This window comes from Fukomys damarensis, unplaced genomic scaffold (assembly GCF_012274545.1).
Source record: "Fukomys damarensis isolate Sample0158 unplaced genomic scaffold, DMR_v1.0_HiC HiC_scaffold_28, whole genome shotgun sequence".
Classification (NCBI taxonomy): Eukaryota; Metazoa; Chordata; class Mammalia; order Rodentia; family Bathyergidae; genus Fukomys; species Fukomys damarensis.
This window is the reverse complement of record NW_022900940.1, coordinates 25,302,919-25,312,613: the sequence shown is the minus strand read 5'-3', so window position 1 is coordinate 25,312,613 and position 9,695 is coordinate 25,302,919. Positions and strand designations below refer to the sequence as shown.

The 9,695-nt window shown below is 38.2% G+C and overlaps 1 protein-coding gene and 1 long non-coding RNA gene across 3 annotated transcripts in view; both read left to right on the top strand.

Annotated features, from left to right (window-relative positions):
- The window catches only part of Rbms3 (RNA binding motif single stranded interacting protein 3), a 1,373,556-nt gene that overhangs the window by 222,991 nt on the left and 1,140,870 nt on the right, over positions 1-9,695 (top strand). The window lies entirely within an intron of this gene.
- The window catches only part of LOC104872124, a 160,068-nt gene that overhangs the window by 122,913 nt on the left and 27,460 nt on the right, over positions 1-9,695 (top strand). The window lies entirely within an intron of this gene.

The following is a 9,695-nucleotide window of genomic DNA, read 5'->3' as shown; positions in this document are numbered from 1 at the left end:
TGTTTGTATAATTTTTAAAACATTTTATTGTCTGGGAAATAGACTGGCAACAAAGGGCTTGTTAAAATAAATTCTTTACAGACACTCAAATGTAGCAAATGCACATGTTTACCCTCATACCATAGCACATGGAGATACCACCCAGGTCTTTTTAGATATTTCAGTTATTTGGTAACTCAAAGACTCTTTGAAGCCCTGTATATTTCAGCAGTTTATTATACATATATTTAAAATGAGTGTAATATATTAACAGTTTTATATTCTAAGTCTATGGGTATTTGGAAAGAATGACTCCCTACTGTATTAGTCAGATTTCTCCAGCGATATAGAGCCAGTAGAATATAGATATATAGAAAGATTTATCTGGAGTGACTGTAATTATATAGTTCAAAAAATCCCACAGTCTTCTACCTACAAGCTGGAGACCCAGACAAACCGGTGCTCTAGATCCAATCCAAACTTAAAAGCCTAAGGACGGGGAAAGCTAGAGGTGTACGTCCCAGTCCAAGTGTGCGGGCCTGAAAAGCAAGAGTGCCGATGTCTGAAGCCAGGGGGGAATGGCTGAACCAGCTCAAGCGGAGCGAGCACATTGACCTGTCCTCTGCCTTTGTGTTCTATTCAAACTCTCAGTAAATTAGGTGGTGCCGTCCACATTGGTGGGGTGATCTTCACCCAGCCTACCTTTGCTAATTTATCCTAGGAATGCCTTCTCCAATAACACCCCAAAATAAAGCTTTACCAGCTTCCTGCCCCCCCAGCCCAAATTGGCACATAAAATTAAACATCACACCCTTTCTTCCCTTTCTTCTTCCTGTAAACTTTTCTTTTTAAAATATCTCTTCAGCTATTTTTTTGTACTAAAACACTAAGTTAGCTTTGCGTGGCTAGGGTAGTGGGAAGGGAAGGGAAGGGAATTTTTGAAAATAAGGTTGAGCTTTGCCTTCAAAGACCTTACCCTTTACTGGGGGAGAGCATATGTTTTATTTTTGGTGCAGGCAAACGAGTTCATTTTGAGTACCCTTCTTCTTTCAGATGAAGTTTATTTAAGGCCACTAGGTAGCTCACAAACTCTTTAGAAAGCTGAGGTCACATGTTCAAAGGCCATGTGCCCAAGTATAACAGCAGCTGGGGCAAACGCTGGCTTGCTCTATGCAAATACTGGCTTGCTCTACTCAAAGCCCTACTGTGGCATGGCTGCTTTCCAGTGTGTGTCAGGGTATCAGGCCCTTTTGCCATAACAGAAGAAATCCCTTTCAAACACGCTTATAAGAAGAGCCAGCCTCCCAGTGTATCTGTGACCTCACATTGCCTTTTTTTGTTGTTAATTTAAACCTCTCGTGGGTACACCTGCTTAGGAAAACATAGGCCATAACCTTTATCTTAACTGCAAAGAAATCTGGGATATGTTCTTAGCTTTTCATTCTCTGCCACGTAGGAAGTTACATCAGAAGATCTGGAGCCTAGTTGGTGGAAATTTATCCATAATACCCACCACAGGGCTGTAGATGAGCAGATAACCACAAGAAATTGTGTAAGTGTTATGCCAGAGAGATGAATAGTGCCTTGGGAACACCCAGTGAAGCTACCTGTCTGAGCAGGGAGGATGGGTGTTTACAGAAGCTGTGGGTGGAACTGGTATAAAGTTTTGAAGCCTGGTACCAAATGAAACTATTGGTCCCCTTTTCCAAAAGTTGTCAAGATGGTGACAGCAGTGAATTAAAGCAAGCAGACAGTCTTTATGAGCACAGCATCTTCCATGATCACATTGGTCACATGCCCATGAATCCCACCTTTTATGTGTGTGTGTGGTGGGGAGTGTCAGGAGGTCCTTTTGGAAGCTCTCTTCTCTTTAATAAGTCTGGAATACAATCAGGCTCAAGCTGCCACTACCATTTCAATGAAGCCTTGTCCACATTGTAAAAGTTAAGTAAGAGAGAGAATGAGGGGCTACACGTGGGTTTTTCCCTGCACCAGCCCAGAAGTGACCCTCCTTCTGCTCAAGGCGAGAGCTGATCACATGGTGCTGACTAGGAGGCAGCTAGGAAGTAGTCTTCTGTATGCCCAAGCAAGAGGGGAAGAGAAGATCGGGTAAATCAGCAATATCTCCATAGTATGTTGAAGAATGGGAGATGAGAGAAATAATACCTTTCCTGTTGATAAAATATTGTTATGCAAATGGTAAGCTCAATGTACTTTAAAAGTTCATAAAGTATGCTTGCTTTGCCAGTCCACACAGTGTGAGTAGAACAATCTCAAAATTTAAATAAAAATGTTTTGCTAAATCTGAGCACTACTGGAATAATTATAGGAATAAAAAACTTTGAGGGACTTTGCATAAAATCCTTTAGAGCAAGAAAATTGTTCCTGTGTATATATGTCCTATCATACAAATTTTATTTATTATGAATGTGTATTTGAAAGCCAACTGAGTAAAAATATTCTCTTGAAGTTTTAAACACTCTTACTAATGAATATTCTCAAATACTGAGGTATCACTGAAAAGATTCAAGAGATTGCTACCTGCTTGCTTCAGGTGTTCTGAATTATCTTTACCTGTTGTGGGCTCAGGTGTATTGCCATATGAAGTAGGCTCCTGAATGTGGGTGATAAAAAAACTCACCCCTTAGTCATTAGTACTGTACCTTGTATCTGGTACACAGACCATTTTAATTATGAATAAAAATGAGATAACCAATTTAAGGATGGTGTTCAGACAATAAAAGGAGCTCAGAAAAGGGATACAGTTCATGGCAAGCAGGACTATGTACTGACAGTAGAATCTCTCTTATTCAAATGAATTCCTATACTTGTCTTGCACATTTAGTTTGCTGTACTTTGATTTTACCCCTCTCAGTTTAGTTTTGCTCATTTTTTGCCACAGCTTATATTCTGGTATAGAAGTCCTATTTGAATTATTTATTTTTGATATTGTATCTGTGCACTGTACTGTACTGGAAAGGCTGAGAACAAGTCCTAAAGCCTTTGCCTAAACACTTACTATTATAGTTTAGATAAATTAAAAACAAATGACTCTATTGTGCTCAGAGACAGGGTTTGAAGGTTATTGGATCATGGGGTGCTGTAGCTGACCATGATGTTAAGAAGTGGGGCCTGGTCAGCATAGGGAGATCACTAGGGATATGACTTGGAAAGGTAAATCTTTCTCCCCATTCTCCCTTCATTCTCTGCTTCCTGCCTGTCCTGATAGAAGCAGTTTTCCACCAAGACAGGCCCTTCTACCATGCCTTTTCTGCATTTGAGCTTGCCAACCATGGACTGAAACTTCTGAAACTGAATCAAAACAAACTTCTCCTCCTTTAAATTGTAGGTGTCAGGTACTGTGTCCCAGGGATGAATAAGTGACCAGAATACCAACCATACAATTTATTTCTTTGCCTTTGCTCATCTACAAAATGAGAGTGAAAATTATGAGGAGAGTAATGGTAAACATGTAGAAATATGATGAATGACTAATTGAATTTTTTCCAGCTCCATAGAAAGTGGGATTTATACTCCTGAGTCTGAATGAGGAATCAGCAAACTATGGCCCGCTGACAAATCTGAACATCTGTTTTGTGTTTTGTAGTTAAAGTTTTATTAGAACCCAGCCATACCTATTCACTCATGTATCATTTATAACTGCTTTCCTCTTACAGTTGCAGAGTTGAGTAATTATAACAGGGATTATGTTTCCTGCAAAGCCTACTTACTATCTGGCCCTTTACAGAAAAAAGTGTTCTAATCTGGTCTAGATCATGACCAAATATTTATTTTGATTTGAGAATATTTAGGAATAGTGCCTTGAAAGATATGAAGTTGCTTTTAAAGAAAATTGCTACTGTATACTATATCCAGAAGAACCTCCAAAGACAGCCTGCCCCTCAGCTTTCAGCTGCTGAAAAAGAGGGTGGCATTCATCTTTTCACTCTGAAGTACCATCCTACAGGGCTACTGCTAGCAGAGGTCATTAGGCAAATGCAGACTTGTCTCTTCATGATGCTGCATGTGAAGCCTTTGCACAAATACAAATTGTATTAAAGCCTGAATGTAATATATATATACTTCAGTCACTTTATGAAATTGTTCAGTCATCTAGACATTTTTCACTCTGTTTACCAGGAAATGTGAAATAGAGAATTGAGCAATTTTCTTGTCAATTTGATCAATGTAGACTGGCAATCTGGATGCCTTTAGTTTAAAAAAAATGTGACTTTTTCCCCCTCAATTGCTGGAAATTATTTATTTATTTTACTAAACTACCCAGTTAATTACCCCAATTTTCCAATCTATTTTACCATTGAAGGTTCAGGCTGTTTGATTTTGTTCATGTGGTTGGCACAGTTGAGGTCTATTTCTAAAGTATATAGTTTTCTAGTGTAGGTTTCATGTTTGTTTATCCATGTATTTGCTTGATCTTTTTTATTTATAACTTAAATTGTTCAAATTTCACCTTTGTATCAATCAGGTACAATTACAGAAATACAAAATGAAAAGAGATTGGAATGAGAAACCAAGAACTGAGTAATTTGGAAAAAAAATAGCACCCTATTGGTCAAAGGAAGGTGTGAAGGGCCTTTGAGGAGACAAGTATGAGACAAGATCAGGGACTGATGATGCTCTGGGAATAGTTACACAGGGTTGATGGAAAGCAGAGGAGGGAGAGAGTAAAACTGGCCTAACAAAGACGGCTGAGTGAAAGGAAATGCTTTATGGGGGGTCCGTGGCTAATAAAGTTATATTTAAGAGTAGCCAACCTGAGAAAATAAAAGTAGATGTGAATCCCAGCACTGTCCTCTTTTAAAGGGGGAATCTTCATTGAGAGGGATGAGGTCTCATCCAGTCCTACCTTGGTCAAATGGGGGAGTTTTCTCATTAGGTTGACACTTGTCCCCCAGGTGTCCAAGAACACTCCTGTCCCCAGGGATTGATGAGCATTCTCCTAATTAGACAAAGAGCTATCTATGTGCAGGGAGGCAGATAGGTTCAGAGCAAAGACTCAATATGCAGCTGCCTGTATTTCTTGAGTGGACATCAACAGGCACTATACATGCCACTATGGGTTGAAGGTCCTTGGTGGAACCAAGGAAACATGTATAAATGGTGTCATGAACTCAGAAACCCTATTTCTTTCATGGATGATACTTATTTTAGGGCAGGAAACTGATTTCTGGATTTCACACCTTCCTGTTTATATAGTTCTTCTCCTTTGTATTTCCCTGCTCATTTGTACAAATGATTTCTACCTTTTTGTAGAGTGTCTTTGGAATTTAAGAGCAAAGCATTTTTGAAGTATCTGTTTCTTGGTTTCTTTAAGGTTGACTCATGCGTTCTATAAAAGAGCCCTCTGGGTTCTGAAGAAGGTATTTTTTGGGAAGAAAAATATTTTAAAATGCTGTATCCTGCTCAAAGTTGTTATTAGCTTTGGCGATTCAAAGTTGTTAGTGAGTTCTGATATTGAAAAGTAAAGAAGCCATGTTGGAAATCCTTCAGAAAGATATTTGTATCAGTTGACTGGCTGGTGAGTTGTTTTGAGATATGAAGTGAATACAGATGGTCACTAGAACTTTAGATGAGGAAAACCTACATAGATTCCTAACACGGAGAGTTCAAAGACTAATGGGAACCAGAGTACTAGCTTTCATTTGGTGAGCCAGGTCCATGGGAAGAGGTTATTGGAAGTCATTGGTTAGGGTGTGGAAATAAAATCTTACAGAAAAAGTTTTGCAAATGACTGATATTTTTCAAAAGCTCAGAGTTCTGTGAGTGAACTTTCTTTTGTTATGAGAGGCTTTAAGAAATGTGATCAGTGAAAGCCTGAGGAGATAGTCGTTGACTTATATCTTGAAGAAAATAGTAGGTTAGCATGGCATCTTGGAGGGAATATGAGGTCACTCTGATGAAGAGGATTTACCTAAACAAGGATAGACTTACAAATCTGGCACATCCTGAAGACACTTAGCAAAGTGGTATAGTAAAATCACTGCATTCCATCGCTTCTCCGCCTTTTGGCTAAGATCAAGCGTAAAATCACTGCATTCCAGGAGTTAGCATGAGTTCTAAGAGTTTCAATGCAGTTCTTGTTGTTTCTTGTCCTTTCTTTCTAGTTTAAGGATATAAACTGTTTACCAAGTCAGGCTGTAAACTTGCAGGTTCAACCTACATTATTTGGTCTCAAAATTCAGACCACACTGGTAGAATTCCAGCCCTTTGGGTGTAATTTTAATAAAATATTTTAACTCTTTGTTTTCTCTCCATTTTGTAACTCTGTGGCTTTTCGTGTAAATTTTAACATACACACAAATTACTTGAGTATTTGAAAATGCAGATTCCGATTCAGTAGGTCTTCGGAGAATTTCTCACAAGTCCGCAGGTAATGTTGATGAATCTGGGAACCATGATTGCAGTCGAAATGAAGGGAACTAGTAGCAAGAAGTCCCTGAGTTTTACAATCAGAAAGGTTTGAACTCTGGCTCCAAAACTTATGAACTATATGACTTGGACAAGTCATTTAAGCTCATTAGATCTTGTTTCCTAATCTAAAAAATAATAATGATACTACTTTCTTGGGTATCATTTTGTGAAATAAAAAGCCACATTTTGATGCACATTTCAAACTTTTGAGGCAACAACACACAAAACAGGTATCTTCTTTGTGATCCATCAGTGAAATAACAATTACACTCTAGAAAATAGATGTTTGATGGATAGATGATAGAGTAGTTTCATAGTGTTGTTACACATAAGTGGACAAGGGTAAATTAGAGCAATCACTTCTCAGTTGATCACCGAAATGTTTGTATATTTCTCATTTGCTGCTAGAATGCTAGGAAGGAAACAATTATAAGAAAATAGGAAGCTTTTTTAAAAAATAAGTCTTTCAATTCAGAAGAGACTAGAACCTGATATTATACAGTTAGCTGATCTGGAGAATATAATTTTGACAGATCTGACTCACTTACCCATAGAATCTATACTTCCTACAATGTCAAAATTTGAGTTTCAAAGCTTGGTCCTTTCAAAGTGCAACAGCCTGAGAACGCAAAGAAAAAAATCAGTGCCGTTTGGTAAACATCGTTAACTGATTAAAATTGAGGAAAGCAGTATGATTATATTAAGTACTCCCCACTTATATGTACCAGGAACAGAAGTAGATACTAGAAAGTTGGGGAAAGAAGACAGAGCCAGTCTTTGCGTGTCACGAGCCTTCTTTTTGAGTTGAGCTGCGAGACAGAGAAAAAACAGGAAAAGAGACAGGGAGGTGGAGTGTTTAGCTCTCAGAAGTATGCTCACTGAGATGAGTTTCTGTTTATGAAATAAATGAGCTGAAGACCAGTTCTGGTAGTTACTAATAATTATGACTATGTAGCCACAAGTCTTAAAAGCATAGCAACTTTTTAAAAATCCTTGTTTTTAAGCCTCTGATGACAAATATTTTGCTCTTCTGTTCATTGATCTATCCTCAGCACTTGTGAGTGACTTATGCATGGTAAATTCGCAGCATATGTTTGTTGAATGATGACAAAAATGTCCACTTGGTGAATTCATATTGATAAGGCCTGAGAATCGATGGTTCTGTTTATGAGAAACAAATCTATTTTCACTTCTCTCTTACAAGTAATGGTCTAGTCATCATTAATTCTTTAAGATTAAAAGAAGGAACATGTCCTAGATATGAAAAAATTTTACCCTAAGCCACTTAAACAGGTTCTTCAAAAAATTAGCTGTAAATAGCTCTATTGGCAATTCTTCCTAGTGACAATTCTATCCTTGACTTAGTGCTTTTAATTATGGTAGTAGTTGCTAATGCCATTAGTGGAATTATTATTTTTTAAGTATTAATAGCAGTTGACAGTGACATTAACAAGACTTTGGAAACAAAGACAGTAATTGTAAATCATCAAATCATACTATATACAGGTTACTAATAAAGTACAGTGAGTTCTTCAGTTAATTGGAAGCTTTTGTAGATGTTCTGCAAATCAGGCCAGTGTAGCTGACTTGCTGTTGGGAAGTGGGCTCTTGTCAGAAGAGCTGTGTCCGGGAAGGGAGTAGTTCCCTCTCCAGCTCTGTGCTTCTCGGTCTATTTTCTGGCCACCAAGATGTGAGCAGCTTTTCCTCCATCATGCCTCTCCTCCAAGCTGTTTCTTCCTTGGAGCTGGCCATCCATGGACTGAAATGTGAGCCAAAATAGCCCTCTCCTCCTTTTAAGTTTTGGGTTGTGGGTATTTGTCCCAGTGATGAGGAAAGACTAAATCAGAAACATAAAGTAGAAGAATTATTTTCATTTTCACTGCAAATGCTTCCCTTCTAGAGAAAGAATAAAAGTTAAGAAAATCTTGACTTGTTAAATGGAGAGGTCATCCCGGGATCATTGGTTTTCAGCCATTTTTAACCAAACCTACTCCCTAGGAAGACCACTCTCAAGGACCTCTAAAACCCAGTAGATCACGTTTTCATTTTATTTCCAAAGCTGATTATTGCTAAGTGTATTGTTTAGCATCTGTTGCTAGTCACTGAATTTCTTGGAGTCATCACCACTCTCATTTTCTGCAGTACATGTAGGATTGTGAACAGCAATGTCTCGTCATTATACCACAGAACACCAATTGCCCAAAGCAAGAATTACCCTATGTCAATAGCAAATGCATCTGGTCTAAAAAAAATCCATACTAATATGAATCCTAGCAGGTAAGCAGTTAAGTTAGCCATATGACTAGCAAATCTGTGATTGTGATCATGATTATTCTAATGTGAAGGTATGGAAGGCCTCATCACATGTGTAGGCTTATCCTTCGGGCTAGCATCTGGCTGATGTTGTGAGATCAATATTCCTATCAGTAGATCAGTTGCATTAAATCTTATGCAAGAATCCATGGGCCATTTCTGAAGTAATAATCATAAGTATACCCATGAAATTGTTGGGTGATCAGGTAGTAAGATGGCCCATTGATATCAAAATAGCCAACCATAGTAAGATTGAGGTTACTTAGAAATATGAATGGAAGCAATTAAAATACTGTTGTTTTGTGATTTTTTTAATAATCGCGAGATATTTAAAAGTCATAGGGGAGAGGAGAGGAAAAGTAGTATAAAAGCAAAAGAAAGTGAAGAACACTGTCAAAGTAAGTTTTGTTTTATCCTGTAATTATAGTCATTTAATGATATTGTCCCAGGGCACCAGTCTTTTTGGCTTCAAGAAAATGAAGGTGAGAAATACCCTTACTGTTTAATAGTTGAAGTGAATGAGAGCCAAAAGACCTCTGAGAATTGTGGGAAATCAATTTGGGACCATGAGAGATGGGCTGTATATTTAGGAGGCCCCATGTGGAAACTGAAGGGGCCAAGAGAGGAAAACTCATTTTCAAATGGAGAATGTGATCTTGAGCATAGGTGCAACATACAGAAAAGGAAAGAAATTATGAGCATGAAACTACTATGGTAGAAGACATGATACAGAAATGGATACCCTTCCTGGTAATGTAGAGCTGAAACGTGAGAAATAGAAGGGACGAGGTGGAGGTAAAGGGTGTGTGTGTATGTGTGTGTGTGTGTGTGTGTCATTGGGCAAGATACAGATTCTACGTTCAGAGTCCTTTTTTGTTAAATGTGGAAGTCAGATCATAAGTGGTTTTCATACTGTTCTCTGGGTTTCAGAGGTGCTGAAAGGGGTCTTCCTAGGGAGTAGGTTTGGTTCA